This window comes from Daucus carota, chromosome 5, assembly GCF_001625215.2.
Source record: "Daucus carota subsp. sativus chromosome 5, DH1 v3.0, whole genome shotgun sequence".
NCBI lineage: Eukaryota > Viridiplantae > Streptophyta > Magnoliopsida > Apiales > Apiaceae > Daucus > Daucus carota.
Window position 1 is genome coordinate 18839447 of NC_030385.2, and position 19952 is coordinate 18859398.

A 19952-nucleotide genomic window follows, 5' to 3' on the forward strand; every position below is an offset into this window, starting at 1 on the left:
CTTAGTTACATATACCCAAAATCAATACACACGCCATTGCTCCATATCTCTCCCTCCCTCCCTCCAGGGGCGGACGCAAACTAAAAGTATAACCGGGGCCAAAAAAAAATTCTTACAAAAAGAGCAAAATATTTTATTATCAATTGTACTACATCAAAATAGAGATCTTCGCTCTTTTAAGTCACTAAAACCATCTATAATCGAATCCACAATAATAGTACAAGCAATTTTTTTTTTCAAGATTCAATATTAGACAATCAGTGAGATATCCATCATGCATTTTGTTTCGAAGCTTGTTTTTAACAAAACTCGTGGCTGAAAAAGATCGCTCTGTCGTAGCTGTAGAAACGGAAAGTGTTAGAATAAGAGCTACCAGTTTATACCCAAGTGGATAGATGTTTGTTTTTCTCGTCTTCTTTAACCATTGAGACAAATTTGAAATTGTTGACAAATTTCCAAACGTTTGATGTTGTCGTTCATGATCAATAACTGCATCCTTAACTGAGCCATCTCAAATTTGGCAAAAATCTTGCGGGTATAAATTCTGAACTAACTTTAGGATATCATTAATCCTAAATGATTCTTGCATCTCTTTTGGATCTTAAATTGTCCACTTAAAACAAGTAACTCAACTGTTTGTTCATTGAAACTGCTATTCAGTTCTTGTAATTGAGAGTCTAGCACAACAACAAATATATCAACATTGTAGTGATGCTCGATTGTCAAATTGCCTTCTTGATGTCGAGCTCTTCCTTTTATTGAAATATATTGAATACTCAAGTCATGTAATGGAGTATTAACTAAATCGCAAAAAGTCTTCACATCTAAAAGCAGCTGATTCTATCCGTCTTCTCACAATTTTTGAATTAATAACTTGGTTGAAGAAGCAAGTTGCATTGCATTTAATATGTCTTGATCTTTATTTTGAAGAGCATGACAAAGCAAATCAGTAATATCCATAATTTTCTTATCATGTGCAAAATTAAAACAAACTCAAATGAAGTTAGTGCCTCATATGCTACATCCGCATATGCCTTATATGTTGCATCTGCATCTGCTCGTTGAGTGGATATAGTTCCATCTTCAATAATATTGAGTAAGGCTTCACAAGTGGCACTAAAAATTTTCAACAAGTTGGAAACAGATTTTAAATGGGAACTCCAACTAGTATCCCCAGCCTTTTGTAAAGCGCCAATATGATTTTTTTCCTTTACCACTCTAAAGCTCATCATTGCAAGATAATAAGTAATATGGAAGCATGAGCAGCTTTTAGTTGATCATTACGCTTACACGAGGATCTAACAATATTGATAATGTTATTTAACTTATTAAAAAAGTGATGCACGAGAATGACATCTCTTGAAGCAGCAACTAATGCCAATTGTAGGTGATGAGCCATACAATGAACATAATATGCATACGGACAATCTCTCAAGACTAAAGCTTGCAATCCATTCCATTCCCCTCGCATGTTAATTGCACCATCATAACCTTGACCCATTATTATTGAACATTAAGATTGTGATGAGACAGAAGATCAAAATTGTTTCCTTCAATGTAATTGATGCAGTGTCCTTAACATAGACAAGGCCAAAAAACATTTCTCGCACATAGCCATCTTTGTCAACAAATCATAGCACAATAGGCATTTGTTTACATTTAGATTCATCCCGAGATTCATCAACGATCAAACAAAGTTTTTTATCGCCTATTTCATCATGAATGGCCTTCTTCACCTTTGTTGAAAAGACGTGCAAAATCTTTTTTTTGCATTCTTGGTGATGTGTAGGTTAAATTTTTTAGAGCATTACCTACCACTTTAGCCACTTTATCATTATAAGAGGCTTTGACATTCAGTTTTTTTTTATAATTTCCAGTATTTAACGAATCTTTGGTTTCATCATGACCTTTAAAAGCACTTTCTTAATATGCTAGGAACCTAGCTACATAAACTGAAACTTCCAATCAAGTCTGTTCTGGCAATTTATTCAGAATTGTGTCTCTCAAACCTCTGTACAATCTGTTGACCTTGATTTATAAGATCGTCACATTCTAGTTCAGCATTGCGATGAAAAGAAGAAGAATCTTTTCTAGCAGGTTCCACTAAAGCACAATTTCTGCAATCCCTCACTTTATTCCAAGATTAAAAACCATTTATTGTGAATGCATCAATTCCAGAAGGCCCATATTATGGTCGAAACAGGTAACACGGAAGACAAAATGCAGCATCTTTACTTACGGAATATTCTAACCATGACGGAAATTGTTTAAACCATGATGCTTGAAAATTACGTGGTGTTTTTCTTTTGATCTTGGATACTTTGAAAAAATAATTTGATATGGGCATGTCTTAATATAATGTAAGCTCTTCGGATTTCATCACGACTTTCAATAGGATAATCCCAAATTGGAGGTCGTAATCCCAGATCCCGCACCAATGAATTTATATCACCATCTCTATTTTTTTCAATTTTTTGCAATTTTGATGGGCTGACTTTCAGAATTTAAGTTACTAGAATTATAAACATTGGTTTCCGTATCTAAAGGTGTTGATTGAGGCTGAAAAGGCTGAGAAATTTCAGCATTCTTCTTTTGAAAAATTCTTCAATTGTGGTTAATTTTACCATTTATAACCGGTGACAAATTAACGATCACAAAGAGACAGAGTCACATACACACATTTTAATCTTAAGAATAACATTAATATGTAAGACAAATCCTAATTTCTAGAATCTATCATTACCCTGTATGAGAAAATTAGCCAATTAGGGATTCTACAGACTACAATAAACAACACATAGTAAATTAATCAAATAAGGATGTAAGGTATTTATAAGTTGTGTACCTTATTAGTCTTTTAGATTAACTTGTTGCTTGCGCCTTTTTGAATTTTGGCACCGGGCGAACTGAACTCCAGAATCGCAGAGAGGAAGTGTCGAGAGATATTTTCATGTACAGAGTCTGGAAACTAGAAAGGAGTTTCTTAGTATAAATTACTTTTTTTTATTTACTTGTCTATTTGGATTTACATGGGCCAAGCCAATTATGGGCTATTGGGATAATTCTATTAAATTGATTGTATGAGGGGGGGGGGGGGCATTTTCAAATTTTATAAATAATTGTATATGGAATATAAAGTATTAATACTCAGCTGCTGAAAGGATGGGGGGCTACAATTACCCATGGTCTAACACGAAGTCCGCCCTACCTCCCTCCCCCCCCCCCCACGTCACGAGCTCCGTCGCAACCGCGACCTTCGTCTATGACTTCCTCCTTCGTATCTGCACCGCGGAGGCACATACATACCATCAAATTCTCTCCCCCCCTCATTCCTCGCCCTCACTTACACTTTCAGCACCGCGGCGGCTCAATCGCCACCGCCGGCAGACACCCACACATTATCACAGTCGTCCCCTGCATTTTCCCCTCCCTTTCCCTCTATTTTGCAGCATCCAGGAGCCTTCGCTGGCGATTTTTTTTCTGGTGGTGATTTCCACTTTTTTCCTTACTTCATTTTTCTCATATTTGAGCATAAAGTCTCTACTTTTCCACCCAATTTTTGATAGAAATAGAGCTCATTCCTCTTAAGATTATCCTGAATAAATGACTCATAGGTTGTCTCCAATCCAGGGTCATGTAGATACCAATCTTTCCGGAGTCCGAAGATGAGATAATAACTGTCTCCCTAAACTCCCAATTACTTCGATCATTGTGTTTTGGCTTCCCATCATGAACAACATTTCCCTGGCTTTGAAAATTACTCTTTTTCAGACTGTTATCTTAAATCTCTGTAGTATCTGCAATCATATCGTCATCATGTGCAACTTTGCCATAAGCCTTAAAGGAGTCCCTTGATGGCATATCATATTTAAAACTAGCTTTATAGCCCGTGCAAGGCACGGGCATGTTCTAACTACGTCTATATTTGAACTGTTGGATTGTTGAAGATTTAAACATATCGATTATTGAAAAATAATGTAGATATATTAGTTATTGATAAAATCTAGAAACATGCATATGTGTGTATATGGTCATTAGGAGGAAAAATGTTTGCAAATTTACATGGAAAAAAGAAAGACAAGAGTATAAAAATTGGAGCCTGGAGTTCATCCGTGAATATGGAATTAATCATGAATATGGAATTAAATACTATTGCACTATCTTGAAAGGACCACGATAGAATTTTAGGTTGCTAGTTGTCATTCACCACAATGTTAAAATCCATTATCTGACAAAAAAAAAAAATCTGTAAAACATTGTCAATCTATACAAATGGAAACCAGTTCCTGATGATGGTGCCTACGAAGGAATATTATCGAAGAACGAATGATGTTCTTAGCGGAGAACGTACGTTCAATGTACTGGTACAATAGTTTCTTCCTGGCCAAAAAATAGTTACTGAAATCCCTCAGCACCAGGATTTATAATTCCAGCAACTGAAGGTGTCTCTCCTGTAAATACAAAAGGACATTACAGAGCATCTATCTCAATACATATTAATATCTTTCGAGCTGCACTAACTCAAATTAGCATGGTTAGAACCCAACCTTCATGCATTTGCAACTTCATTAAAAATTACAGCCTCATTATGTTTTTGGGCTACAATACGAAAATTGCTGAAATTACATTGGAAAAAGAGTTTTTTTTATTTTTGTAATATAATATTTATATACTGTAATATTATGTGTGCATATTCTTTTTGACAGGATAACCTACCTAATTTCTTGAGAAACACGATAACTATATCAGATTATTTCTTTACTAATCATAACATATAACTCGCGTTGTAACTACAATACATCGATATACTCTTCAGCTTTGTTGACTTTTTTGATGATATCCTCACAAAGAATATTAATATTGTATTACAAGCATCGTGATTATTCTGGACTAAGTACTTTGGGCTCATCATTCTGCTAGGCCGCCTCATTAATGAGCCCCCACTACTTAGAAGATATATGAAGACTTGAGAGCTCATCATTCTGCTAGGCCGTCTCATTAATGAGCCCCCACTACTTAGAAGATATATGAAGACTTGAGGGCTCATCATTCTGCTAGGCAGCCTCATTAATGAGCCCCCACTACTTAGAAGATATATGAAGACTTGAGGGCTCATCATTCTGCTAGGCCGTCTCATTAATGAGCCCCCACTACTTTGAAGATATTTGAAGACTTAAGGGCTCATCATTTTGCTAGGGCGCCTCATTAGTGAGCCCCCACTACTTAGAAGATATATGAAGACTTAAGGGCTCATCATTCTGCTAGGCCGCCTCATTGATGAGCCCCCACTACTTACAAGATATATGAAGACTTGAGGGCTCATCATTCTTCTAGGCCGCCTCATTAATGAGCCCCCACTACTTAGAAAATATACGAAGACTTAAGGATTACGCCCGGAGGGGTCATCACACTAGGGTTCATCACCCGAACGCTCATCACCCTAGGGGTCATCACCCAAGGGCTCATCACCCTAGGGCCCATCACCCAATTATTCACTACAAAGATGAATAGTGAGCCTAGGTCCACATTATCCTATGACCTCATTATTCTTAAGAGTCATCACTGATGAAGACTACTAGCCTAGGGGTCATCATCCTAGGGCTCATTCTCCAGATAGGCCCCCTAGGACTCATCATCTCTACTACAATTGTCCTCATCAGAGGGGTCACCAACCTTATTTTACTAAGTCCTTTGGGCTCTCACTAGGGCTACGCCCTCTATCTCGGGCTCCCTCGCCCCATAAAAGGATGATCGGGCTCCCTCGCCCCATAGAGGATGAACGGGCTCCCTCGCCTCATAGAGGATGAACGGGCTCCCTCACCCCATAGAGGATGATCGGGCTCCCTCTCCCCATAAGAGGATGATCGGCTCCCTCACCCCATAGAGGATGAATGGGCTCCCTCGCCTTATAGAGGATGATCGGGCTCTCTGTCCCCATAAGAGGATGATCGTGTTACATCACCTCGTAAGATGATGAATGGGTTACATCACCCCGTAAGATGATGAATGGGCTCCCTCGCCCCATCGAGGATGTACGGGCTCCCTCGCCCCATCTGAGGATGATGAAGACATGAAGGCTCGTTCCAGGACCCGGTTGGGCCCACGAGTATGGATCTCGAAGTCTTTACCTCCGCTTATTGGATCATTATCTACATTCCGACCCGCTCCATGACAGCCTCTTGCCATATTGGCCTAGGCCATGTGAGTACGGGCTTCTTCTGACAGCGGCCCTCAAGATCCTGCGGACCTGGGCTCTGATGGACCGGACTAACACTTAGCCCGTGCTAAGAAGTTTGGCCCGTAAGAACTACGTGGTAGCTTGAACCCCTATAAATAAGGGTACGTAGGCCTCTTGTGCTCATGACCCGGTTCTTGCTGAGAAATGTTTGAGAACACTTTCTCTCTTTCTCTCGAGGATCAAACACAAGATCAGCTACATCATCCATCACTTCCCGTCCCGTGTTCTTCGCGGTTCCTTCCTATATTCACTCGGATACCCACATTTGTTGTTAACCAGTTTCTCCCGTTAACAATTTGGCGACCACAGTGGGAGATCAAAACATCTTAGGGAGAAAGATGAGCCGTAGGAAGAATAAGTCCAGGAGAGCAGGGAGGACCTTTCAAGGAGCCATCGATGAGGAGAACAGTGCGGTCCCCCATACTGATGATCCCGAAAGGGGACCCCTGGACACTCCTGAAGGAGAGATCCCAATATATGATCCCATCATTAAATATCTCTGGGAAGATGGTGACTATCACATCTAAGGTGGCCAATATGGAGAAACAAACCATCAAGACGAAGAGAGGTTTTAAGAAGATTGTTCGCCTCTCAAAAGGCAGGAGAGCCTCAAAAGTGACCCCCAAGAACTTGGAGAATGATTTTGAACGAGAGGTCGAGGACGAGAGGACACTTGAAATAGACGAGGTGCCCTTAAGTCAGCTAGAGAGGCCAAGCAAGCAACAAGGAGGACAGGGAGCGCCAGCGCAGAGCGGAGTAACCCCCTCTCATAATGACGAGAGGAAGCGGTCTCACCACCCGAGGTCATGAGGGAGAGATCCCCTCCTCATCATTCCCGCCAACAATCTGGGCTGCGGAACAATGAGGATGAGGGAGAATCTAGGATTCGGGGCAGCAGGAGAAATGATCCTCCGCCTTCTCTTCATGACGATAATTATGAGCGTGGCCCCCTTAATGACGACGATCGTTTGGGGAATTTGAATGTGCAAGACTTGAGGAAGATGCTGGTACAAATGGAAGAAGAGAATAGGCTCCCTCCAACAATTTTGCCACGTGCTCCCTTCTATCGGGCTCACTTTTAACGGGGTTGATAGCGTCTCAAAGCTAGCGCGGGAGAGCCCAAGTGCCCCGAGCTAGTGTTAGAGATGCCAAGTGCCCATGCCTAGCATGCATGGGAGAGCCCAAGTGCCGCAAGCTAGAGGCCAAACATTTTGCAAGGAGAGAAAGGGAGCGCCAGCACAGAGAGGAGTGATCCCCCCTCATCATGACCAGAGGGAGCGGTCGCACCACTCAAGGTCCACGACGGGTGAGATCCCCTCCTTATCATTCCCGCCGACAATCAAGGCTGCGGAACAATGAGGATGAGGGGAAATTTAAGATTCGGGGCAGTGGGAGAAATGATCCTCCCTTTCTCTCTATGATGATAATTACGAGCGTGGGCCCCTTAATGAGGACGACCGTTTAGGAAATTTGAACGTGAATGACTTAAGGAGTACTATGGAGGGGTCGTCACCCTAGGGGGATCATTACCCTGAGGGGCCATCATCGCCCTGAGGGATCGTCACCCTGAGGAGTCGTTACCATGAGGGGTCCATGTTTGGAGGGTTCCTCGCCTTGTGGGGTCGCCACCCAGGAGGGGACATCGCCCAAGGGAGTCGCTACAAGTATCAACAACAATTTGCAAGGAGAGAAAGGGAGCGCCAGTGCTGGGAGGAGCGATCCCCCTCTTATCATGACAAGAGGGCGGTCGCACTACTCAAGGTCCACAACGGGAGAGATCCCCTCCTTATCATTCCCACCGACAATCTAGGCCGCAGAATAATGAGGATGAGGGAGAATCCCGGATGCATCTCAGTAGGAGGAATGATCCTTTTCCATCTCTCCATAATGAGCATAATGGGAGTGGCGGCCATAATGAGGATGAGCGCCTTGGAAATTTGAACGTGCATGACTGAGAAGGACACTAGGTCAAATGGAGGAGGAAAAGAGGCTCCCTCCAACTATTGTGCCACTTTCTCCCTTCTCTTGGGCTATCTTAAAGTTTCCTGCTCCCGTCAACATGACGCACCACGTGCCCAAAGCTAGAGTTGGAGAGGCCATGTCCCTCGGCCTAGCGGGGGAGAGTAAAAGTGCCCCGGGCTAGTGTTGAGAGACTAAGTGCCCAGGCCTAGAGTGGGAGAGCCCAAGTGCCCCAAAGTAGAGGTGTCCGGCCTAGCGCAAGAGAGCCCAAGTGCCCCGAGCTAGTGTTGGAGATGCCAAGTACCCCGATCTAGCATGAGAGAGCCCAAGTGCCTCGAGCTAGCGTTGGAGAGGCCTAGTATCTCGGACGAAAGGACACTTGAGACGGACGAGGAGCCCCCAAGTCAAATAAGGTGTGCCCCCGAACCTTCTCTCCGCAGCCCAACTCCATCTGCTACTCGGACCACCAGTGTACTTGATCGTATGAAAAAAAATTAATTGAGCAAGATTTGCGACTCAAGCTAGAGGCCAAGCACGCAACAAGGAGGGAAATGAAGGGCCAACGTAGGGAGAAGTCACCCCCCTCTCATCATGACGAGAGGGAGCGGTCTCACCACACGAGGTCACGACGGGAGAAATATATCCCCTCCTCATCATTCCCGCCAACAATCTAGGTTACGGAACAATGAGGATGAGGGAGAATCTAGGATTCTTGATATCAAGAGAAATGATCTTGCCCCATCTCTCCATGATAATAATTATGAGCGTAGCCACCTAATGACGACTACCGTTTGGGAAATTTTAATGTGAAATTCTTGAAGAGCACCCTAGAGGGGTCGTCGCCCTGAGGGGTCGTTACCTCGAAGGGTCCTCGCCTTGAGGGACCGTCATCGCCCTGAGGGATCGTCACCCTGGGGAGTCATTACCCCAAGGGGTCCTCGCCTGGAGAGATCCTCGCCCTGTGGGGTCGTCACCCTGGAAGCTTCATCGCCCATGGGGGTCGCTAAAAGTATCAGCAACGGGCCTAGAGATTGCTACCTCTTGGCCTCGCTGCCCCTTGGCCTCATTTTACCTCGGGGTCGTCATTGTTGAAAACTGTTAGGCAGCCTTCCTTATTTAGAAGATTTATTAAGGCTTAAGGATTTCTCAAATGAGCCTCCCTTACTTAGAATATTTATCAAGTTCAAGGTCCTACCCCACATGAGAGGGCTCATTACGAGCTCACATGATGTCCCCCGGGGTCGCTACACTTAGGCCTCGCTATCTTGGGGCCATTTCACCAGGGGTCGCTCCATCTGAGATTGCTATACTCAGGCCTCGCTATCTTGGGATCGCTTCACTAGGGGTCGCTCCCACGTGGTCATTCCCTGAGGGCCACTTCACTCGGGGTCGCTGTATCTCGGTCGCTTCATCAGGTGTCGCTCCCTGAGGGTAGCTTCACCTGGGGTCGCTCCACCGGGGGTCGTTGTATCTCAGTGTCTCTTCTCTCGGGGTCGCTTCACCTGGGGTCACTTCAGCGGGAGTCGCTGTATCCCGGTGTCGCTTCTCTCAGGGTCGCTCCTTGAGTGTCGCTTCATCTGGGGTCGCTACGCCAGGGGTCGCTGTATCCCGGGGTCGCTCCCTGAGGGTAGCTTCACCTGGGGTCACTCCACCGGGGGTCGTTGTATCCCAGTGTCGCTTCTCTCGGGGTCGCTTCACCTGGGGTCGCTCCAGCGGGAGTCGCTGTATCCCGATGTCGCTTCTCTCAGGGTCGCTCCTTGAGTGTCGCTTCATCTGGGGTCGCTCCGCCATGGGTCGCTGTATCCCGGGGTCGCTCCCTGAGGGTCACTTCACCTGGGGTCGCTCCACCGGGGGTCGTTGTATCCAAGTATCGCTTCTCTCGGGGTCGCTTCACCTGGGGTCGCTCCAGCGGGAGTCGCTGAATCCCGGTGTCGCTTCTCTCAGGGTCGCTCTTTGAGTGTCGCTTCATCTGGGGTCGCTCCGCCAGGGGTCGCTGTATCCCGGGGTCGCTCCCTGAGGGTCGCTTCACCTAGGGTCACTCCACCTGGGATCGTTGTCCTGGCCTCGGCAAGTACATACATACACATTGTTTGAAGGCCATGTTCGGATTCCTCCTCGCATCTCAAATGGCGAATAGGAATCGGGGGTAGTTGTTATGCCCAAATTTGACAGCCTCGGCAGGCCCATATTCGGTTATGGATCACCAAGGTAGGCTCATCCACCTCTATATAATAAAATTAATTGCTTTCTAATTGGGGGGAGAACTGGACCGAGTCTATTAGGCTCGTGATTATTCTGGACTAAGTACTTTGGGCTCATCATTCTTCTAGGCCGCCTCATTAATGAGCCCCCACTACTTAGAAGATATATGAAGACTTGAGTGCTCATCATTCTGCTAGGCCGCCTCATTAATAAGCCCCCACTACTTAGAAGATATATGAAGACTTAAGGGCTCATCCTTCTACTAGGCCGCCTCATTAATGAGCCCCCACTACTTAGAAGATATATGAAGACTTAAGAGCTCATCATTCTGCTAGGCCGCCTCATTAATGAGCCCCCACTACTTAAAAGATATATGAAGGCTTAAGGGCTCATCATTCTGCTAGGCCGCCTCATTGATGAGCCCCCACTACTTAGAAGATATATGAAGACTTGAGGGCTCATCGTTCTTCTAGGCCGCCTCATTAATGAGCCCCCACTACTTAGAAGATATATGATGACTTAAGGATTACGCCCCGAGGGGTCATCACACTAGGACTCATCACACCAGGGGTCATCACTCTATGGGTCATCACCCGAGGGCTCATCACCCTAGGGCCCATCACCCTATGGGTCACTACAAAAATGAACAGTGAGCTTAGGTCTTCACTATCATATGGCCTCATTATTCATAAGGGTCATCACAGATGAAGACTACTAGCCTAGCGGTCATCCCCCTAGGGCTCATTCTCCAGATAGGCCCCCAGGCCTCATCATCTCTACTACAAGTTGGCCTCATATGAGGGGTCACCCACCTTATTTTACTAAGTCCTTTGGGCTCTCACTAGAGCTACGCCCCATAAGAGGATGATCGGGCTCCCTCGCCCCATAGAGGATGAACGGGCTCCCTCGCCCCATAAGAGGATGATCAGGCTCCCTCGCCCTATAGAGGTGAATGGGCTCCCTCGCCCCATAGAGGATGATCAGGCTCCCTCGCCCCATAAAAGGATGATCGGGTTACATCATCCCGTAAGATGATGAATGGGCTCCCTCGCCCCATAGAGGATGTACGGGCTTCCTCGCCCCATATGAGGATGATGAACACATGAAGGCTCGTGCGTGGACCCGGTTGGGCTCACGAGTATGGATCTCAAGGTCTTTACCTCCGCTTATTGGATCATTATCTACATTCCGACCCGCTCCATGACAGCCTCTGGCCATATGGGCCTAGACCATGCGAGTACGGGCTTCTTCTGACGGCAGCCCTCAAGGTCCTACGGACCTGGGCTCTGATGTACCGGACTGACACTTAGCCCGTGCTAAGAAGTTTGGCCTGTAAGAACTACGTGGTAGCTTGAACCCCTATAAATAAGGGTACGTAGGCCTTTTGTTCTCATAACCTGATTCTTGCTGAGAAACGTCTGAGAACACTTTCTCTCTTTCTCTCGAGGATCAAACACAAGATCAGCTACATCATCCATCACTTCCTATCCTGTGTTTTTCGCAGTTCCTTCCTACAATCACGCGGATACCCACATCTATTGTTAACCAGTTTCTCCCGTTAACACATATCAATGATACCATCTCTAAATTCAAGAAAATTTAATATCACAAGGAACACAACAGAATGCCAGTAAGGATCAGATAATAGAACGTATGTTGAATGTACTGGTACGACAATTTCTTCCTGGCCAAAAAGGAGTTTCTGAAATACCTCAGCAGCAGGATTTATAATTCCAGCAACTGAAGGTGTCTCCCTTCCTGTAGATACGAAAGGACAGTACTGAGCATCAATCTCAATACATTAATCCAACACTGGCAACATTTCAATCCAAATGACCCAATATATAAAACAACAAGACAGGAGAATACAAAAACCACAAAGAAATTCAAAATCAAGCATTCGATGGATAGGCAGGTGCTTAAATTTGTAAAACAGTGCAAAGATTAATTGTTAGTAGACTAAATTTAAATAAGCAGAAAAGAATAATGTTCAGATAGTAAACACCGAGCGAAAGAACCAAATAGGTCTTTTATAGCTTCTAATACTTTTTCCTGATCAATCCCAGCCCCTACCCAAACAACAAACTCATACAAGACAAGATTTATCATATAATCATCCTATATTTACATAATATTTCTTATGCATCAAAAGCATTTATAAGCGACATTAAGCTTTCGCTAATTTGTATAAGATTGTTTTTCCTTCAACTTATTTAAACCCCTGAACTAAAGATGTCCACGACTGGTAATCATTCTTAACCATATCACTGAACTGGGAATAATTATGTATTTGTATGTTAAATAACATGCCAGAGTGCCACTAAAAATCTGATGCAAAGGTCATTTTATCACAAGTAATCTATATCAAACTATAAAGGTCTGCAAGGAAATCATTGGCTATTTTTTATATGTATACAGATCATTATACTTCCGTTTACATAGGAAATAAGAAGGTCCACTAAACACAAGATATTTGTAATAAAATTTATGTCAAACAATATAGATCGGTTAACATCGATCATCAGTTAGCAAAAAAAGTGTTTTAATATGCGGTACTAAAACATTGGCCAGACAACAAACTTTTACCTGACAGGGTGTGAATCTATCAAGCATGGGACTGTAGGATGAGCACAGGCTGCAATATATCTACTTCAGAGAGCCTATAAGATCTCTCTTGGAAAAAATGAATTGAGATTGTAGTTGTTCCTCCATGTCATCCTTCAAGTCTTGCAGGCATTGTTTGACCAGAATGCGAAATACATTTCCATCTACAAAATAATATTTCCTAATAAGTAACATATAATTAGTACAGTTTAGTGTTGTGTGCCCCATAAGGATATTTTACATATCGATATATCATACTACTTGATGTCTGCATCTAGATCAAATATTTTATCAATGTTTAGCGTATATAGTCTACTTTGCCAGGTTGCAATGATAGTTCCCTGCAAGATTTAGAGAGACGCCAGTTTCTTACGTGACATGTCAAGGTAAATTGTTTATATTTCGAAGCTCGCCGGAGTTCATTAATGTCAGTCATACACGATTTAAACATTAAAAGTCTTTTTATTTACCTTCTGACCAATAGTAGGTTCCCGAATCATGTCAAATAACTAAAATCCAAATACAAAGTGCCAAACTTGTAAAAAAATGCTCGGAATGAGTAGTTCTCAAGTTCACTGATTTGCTTATCAAATTTGTTGATAGTTTCAGGTAGATCACTGAGATGACTTGATTTTTGCTCAAGCAAAACAAACTCCACTGAGACACGTTTATCCGCTGCATCCAACGATATAAACCATGACTATATCAAGACACATAATGTGTATTTCAGAGAAGCCAATAATACATTAAACAGAAAAACAGGTGAAAGATATTGGCGATAGTTAGAATTACACAATTCTTGTGATTTGGCATCTTAGTGATTTCTTACAAAAATTTTAAAAACACACATCAGAAGAAAATATCTTGAAAGCATTTAGGGGACTCTCGGCTCCACCTTGAAACATATGTTGTTGGCTTGGAATAACTGAAGAAACAACTGATTGATTGGATTCAGCCTTCAAATTCGGTTTATTTAAGAGCCCATATGAATCTGAAAGTCTACTAAGACACTTTATCAAACAGTTAATTGACAGTGACACTTGATAATTGACATATCTAAAATGATGTTTCAAAAAATCAGTGCTCATTTTACCTGTTACAGAAGAGCAACACTGCAAAAACATCTATAATTGTTCATTTGGTGTCCTCTTTTTTCTCCAAATCCGGATCAGACGATGGAGCCTTCCACGCATGAGCTATGGAATAGAACTATTAAAAGGTTGTAAATCAAGATACTGATGATCTTAACGACAATTTGTCTAGAGAACTCCAGTCTGGAGTGGAGGAGCCACAAAGATATAAAAGAACGAGAGAAGTATGCGGGGAAGCCCAGGAGTTTGAAGAAGGTAAAAAGATAACGGGGTTTAATGAAGATGTAACGGGCTGAATAAAATGGCTCACAGAAACTGTCACGAAACCCCATGTTGCAGCATTATATATAATAGATATTGACGAGATTGAAAAATCACTCCACGTAGAGATGTTCCATCAGAGGATACAAAAGCTTCAGGGTGCTCATTCGCCTTCATCCTATGTGTTTCCCTTTTGATAATTTTCGTCTACAGGAAAACAAGATTTAGCCTCCCTAATCTTCACCCAATAACGTCTCCCCTCCAAAATGACCGTCAAAGTCTCCAAAATATCAATATACACAGATTCTTGTGTGGCACAAGTTCCTTCCACCACAAATTCCAGGAGTTCCATTATAAGAGAACCCTAGTCTTCTAAGATCTTCTCCCAAGTTTCTTTATTCCAAATTAGTCTTGGGAGTCCATCACAAGATAACTAAAAGTTATCATCATAACTACAAGATCATTCTTTTTTACCTCCTTAATCTCTTAGAAGAAAGTCAGAAGACCACCAAAATATATTTGCATGCCTCCCTCTTCCACAAAAGTAAAGGAAAACCGTATATTAGACAACCCAACCTTTATGACGTTTAAAACTTGACTGAAGACCTTCTCTTGTACCAAGTCTTCACAGGATGGCTCGTTATACCCAATAAAATCCGCTTAATCCATCCTTTGAAGCTATCCTTAACTTTCCCATGGACAGTCCTAATATTATGCAATATCACGCAATCATCCATCTACATATAAGCCTTCCCTAAGTTAGCCTTAAAGTTTGTGAATGTAGCTGACTATTTCCTTCCCTGTTAGAACCCTATTCTAGTATTATTGGGATTTATAGTATTGTTTTCAAATAAGCTCCCAATATATAAATTAGCAATATCTTATTACAATAGGTTTGACGATTAAAATAGTTAATCAAGAATTGGGAATCCTTCCTATCTTTTACTATTACAAATCCATATTTGAAATTGTGTCTGTCTTTTTCTTAGGAGGATGATGCATGTCCTTTATTATCATCTACATGTTGAAGTGAAGTCATATTTCTCATACACCAGCCTCTTCTAGTAAGTTGTCTATTATTATCGAAATGCATCCATTTTTTGATATCTTTCTCTGAATTGGATTATTTTTGGAGGATACTATCTTTGTTAAAGGATGAAGACCTTGTTTGAGAACCTCAGCATAAGTCTGCTTGTCGTTGATGTCCTCGTCCTGCCTTCATGGAATGATGATTTCTTTCCGCATTAGAGCAAGTCCAAGAGTATTTTAGTTGATGCCTTTAATATAATATAAAAAATTATGTTCTAGTGATTTAGGACATATTTAACTAACTTCAACTCCAACAATGTACCTTATCCTCATCACATATTTAATATTTAATATTTTATTATTAAAAGTTTTCTTTCATCATTAAAGGACAATAAAAGAAAGAGAGAAAGAGAGGGTGGGTAATATTTTACTATAAAATCTAGGATAGGGCAAGCAAAGATGTGCCTCAAAAATAAGGTTTGAAAAGTTTGTCCCAGTGATATAAGGCATCACTAGGATATTGTTGGATTAAATTTTTTTACGAAATACTCTAAATTATGACTTAAAACATTATATAGGACATTTCTTGGACATGACATAAAACCTAGTATCATTGATTTGAGATTATGAGTTTCCAATCATCCTCCGTCTGAAGAGTTAAAAATTAAAATTTGAATTTTGGTGGTTGTTTCTTTCTCTTCATCTTTTAAAACTAATGATATTAGTGGGCCTGTTTGTTTAAAGGAAGTATCCTACTTTTGGTTTCGGTTTTTTCATTTGACCAGTTTGTGTAAATAAGTAGAATCATTGAAGTTGAGGATGCTAATTTCTCTATTTTTCACTTATTTTTCAAACATTTTATTAACTTACTTATTTATTTTTCAGCACTAATCAATTTTTAAGATTAATCAATTTTTTTTGTTAAAGAGTGAATGATCCAAATCACTAAATTATTTGAAATTTGTGTATTTATTTATTTATTTTGAAAATTTAAATCTGAACGGTCAAATATTTTTTATTAAATGTGTAAATATTGTGAATTTATGATGCAAGATAAAAAAAACTTTTTATTTATGACCTTTAAATTTTTTTTTTCTTTAAAGGAAAATATTTAGTCTGTCATGTGTACGAGCTTTCAATATCTCTAATTATCTAATTTTTTTAGTGGGGCTGTTTGTTTAAAGGAAGTATCCTACTTTTGGCTTCTGTTTTTCTTTTGACCGGTTTGTGTAAATAAGTAGAAACATTGAAGTTGAGTATGCTAACTTCTCTATCAGAGATTCCACTTATTTTCCAAACACTTTATTAATTTACCTATTTATTTTTCAGCTCTAATCCACTTATTTACGAATCCACTTATTTACGTTAAACATGAAATCAATTTTTTTAAAATTGCCCAAAGGGCCCTATATAATGTTAACGGTAGAGATTAATCAATTTTTTTTTGTTAAAGAGTGAATAATCCAAATCACTAAATTATTTGAAATTTGTGTATTTATTTATTTTTTTTGAAAATTTAAATCAGAACGGTCGAATATTTTTTATTAAATGTGTAAATATTGTGAATTTATGATGCAAGGTAAAAAAAAACTTTTTAATTATGACCTTTAAAATTTTTTTCTTTAAAGGAAATATTTAGTGTGTCATGTGCACGAGCTTTCAATATCTAAACATATATTGATGGGTAGTCTCCCGCACTGTAATTATTTTTGAATTAAAATAAGTCTAATTATCTTTAGTTTAAACAAATTTTATGGATTTTTAATTTTTAAATGTAATCAGATGTCTATATTTTATTCAATCATATTGAACAAATTGATAGGTATGAAAATATACTCCCTCCGTCCCTCTGAATAGTTTACGTATACTGTTTGCACGTATTTTGAGGCTCCTATAAGGTATAGTTTCATAACTTTTTTTTTAAAAAAAAATTCTCTTGAATAAAAGTTTAAACATCAAATTTTTATTCTTAGAAAAAATTTAAAAAATATATAATGAAACTATATTTTAAATGAACGTGGAAAAACGTGACAAAAAATAACATAAGGAAATGAGTAGGACAGAGAGAGTAATATTTTTCGAATAAATGAATATAATTAGCGCTAAATTTAACCGAAAGTGGATAATAATTTTGAGATAGACAAAATAGAAAATGTAATCAAGATAAATAGGATTTGATTTGTAACGCATAAATGAATGAAACTCTGACGTCTAAAAAGTATATAAACCAAACAATTCCTAGAAAGAAATCTACTTCTATATATTAAAAGAGAACAAAGGGCAAAAAGAACCAATAAAATGGCTGTGAAATGACTAACATATCCTTATTCAACAAAAAATAACAAAAATGCCACCATTTTATCATAAATGCAAAAATTGATTAATTTTATTGTAGTGAGCAATCAAACCTCTATCCTCGAGAATTTAATGCAAGATCATAACTTAATAAATCAGCAAATCTTTTAAGATGCTTTTGATTTTATTATAACTTTTAAATAATATTACGGTTATCCTACTTTCATATATTAAAAGAGGACTATGGTAAACGTAACCTATAGAAAATTATTGTTATATCTTTATTTAACAAAAAAATAATAAATATGATAATATTTTATGATTATTGTTAAAAATAGATTAAATATTATTGTTATGGGATTGTTAAAATCAGACAGCACTCTCATAATATATATTGTATTTATATTAATTATTATTATTATTGAATAATATAATTTGATTTTATTATATATATATAATATGTTTTGTTACGTAAATGCACATTATTTATCATATCATAATTTTATTTGTTGTAAGAATTTTCAAATAATATAAATTAGTTTAATTTTTATTATGACATTACATATAAATAATAGATGTAAATTCAATTGTGAAGTTAAGTTTGTTATTTTTGTTATTAGACTTATGTTGTTTGAGTTTAAGTTTTATGCGAAATGAGTCAAGTTTGAATCACTTGTGAACACCTCAAACAATTTCAATATTTTATTTTATTTTTTTAGTTTTGGTTCATCTAGAATTTTGATTTAACATTATTAATTTAAAAAAACTTATTAAATGAATTCCAATATAATATTACCCAATATCGCAAGGAAAAAGTGTACAAGAAAAATATAAAAAGATATAATAAAAATTATTTATTTTTATCTATAACCAACTCGAGTACGAGTTTAAAGGTTGAGTTTGAATTTACACAATAATAAAACTCTACTCAAATTCCTTAACGAACAGTTTTTGTTGTTTGAACTCGACAATGAACCGAGTCGAGTCGAGTTCCTGACAAACATTTGTGTTTGTTTACGGTCCTAATTTCATTCTTTTTCTTCTTTTTTTTCAACTAAAAAGTCTAAAATCTTCAAATATAGGAAAATGGAAGATGTCATTTCGATATTGGTCAAAAGTTAGGGACAAAACATGTACGATTACCTTCATAACACAGAATATAAAAATTGTCCCTAAGAGCACAATTTTTTTTTTCATGAATAGGATGTGGATATTAAAGAGAACGTGATCAGCGTAGAAGCATTGGTAAAAAGCTTATTATCGATACTAGAAATATCCTTTTTCAAAGATCGCAAGAACGTCTTTAAAAGAGTGTATGAATATATCTTAACGTGCATGATGAAATATGTCACTTATATGATTTTAAAATGTCCACTCAACTTGAAAGAGAATTTGATTATTATTCGATTATAAAAACTTTATGTTCATTTTCAATCTAAAATTAATAAATAGTCCGACCACTTGAATAAAAAGAGCATAAGTGGATGTAACATATGATATTGAATATAAGTTTAATTTTCTCATGTCGAACACCATCAAGCTTTTTTTGTCTAACCGATATATAAATTTTGTCAATAATTTCACATCTGGCATCATTTACATTTTTCAAGTACAAAAATATATTAAAAAAAATAGATGAATTAATAAATATATATTTCAAAAATAAAAAAGTATCAAAATTTAAATTTGTTAAATAAATTAAATAACAAATTTAGAATGTGATTTTAAATCAGAGACCCGTGCCTTGCACGGGTTTCTACGCTAGTATATAATGAAAAGGGGTCTGAGATAAACAAAATAATAAAGAAAAATTATATATGATCAAAATAAAAGAGGACACGGTACCATCCATTGTATAGGTAAATAGGTTTCGTTTAGAAGTCCGAATATTTTGTAAACCGAGTCGGAATTGTTTTAAGCGTTAAAAGTTGTGTGAGGAGAGAGGCAACGAGGTGGAGCATGTAAAACAAAATAAAACTGGATACTCCATAATAGTGTGATTTTAATACGAAACCCATACATAAATGTTCGACTTTATGAATATATGGACATGATGCCATAATCATAACCCAATGAGTAGTACAACAAAAGAAGAGTCAAGAAATAGGGGCTGCCTACAGCTACTACTCGTAGAGTTCAGTTTGGCAGCACAAAATGACAATATATTTCCACAAATCGAAGATTACATGAGCGACCATGCGAAAATTAAACCCTTAGCCCATCCTTGTGCTTCTGGCAACCGGAAGCTGAGACTTTGTTTATTTATATTTTCC

General features: G+C 39.1%; 1 long non-coding RNA gene across 1 annotated transcript; it reads right to left on the reverse strand.

The window, feature by feature from the left end:
- Positions 1–4160: 4160 nt before the first annotated feature.
- LOC135152961 (uncharacterized) lies at positions 4161–15098 on the reverse strand. Its single transcript, XR_010292329.1, has 5 exons — positions 14097–15098; positions 13474–14002; positions 12986–13167; positions 12111–12157; positions 4161–4451 (listed from the first exon to the last, which is right to left on the reverse strand). It is a non-coding gene; the product is annotated as an uncharacterized LOC135152961 (long non-coding RNA).
- Positions 15099–19952: the final 4854 nt, after the last annotated feature.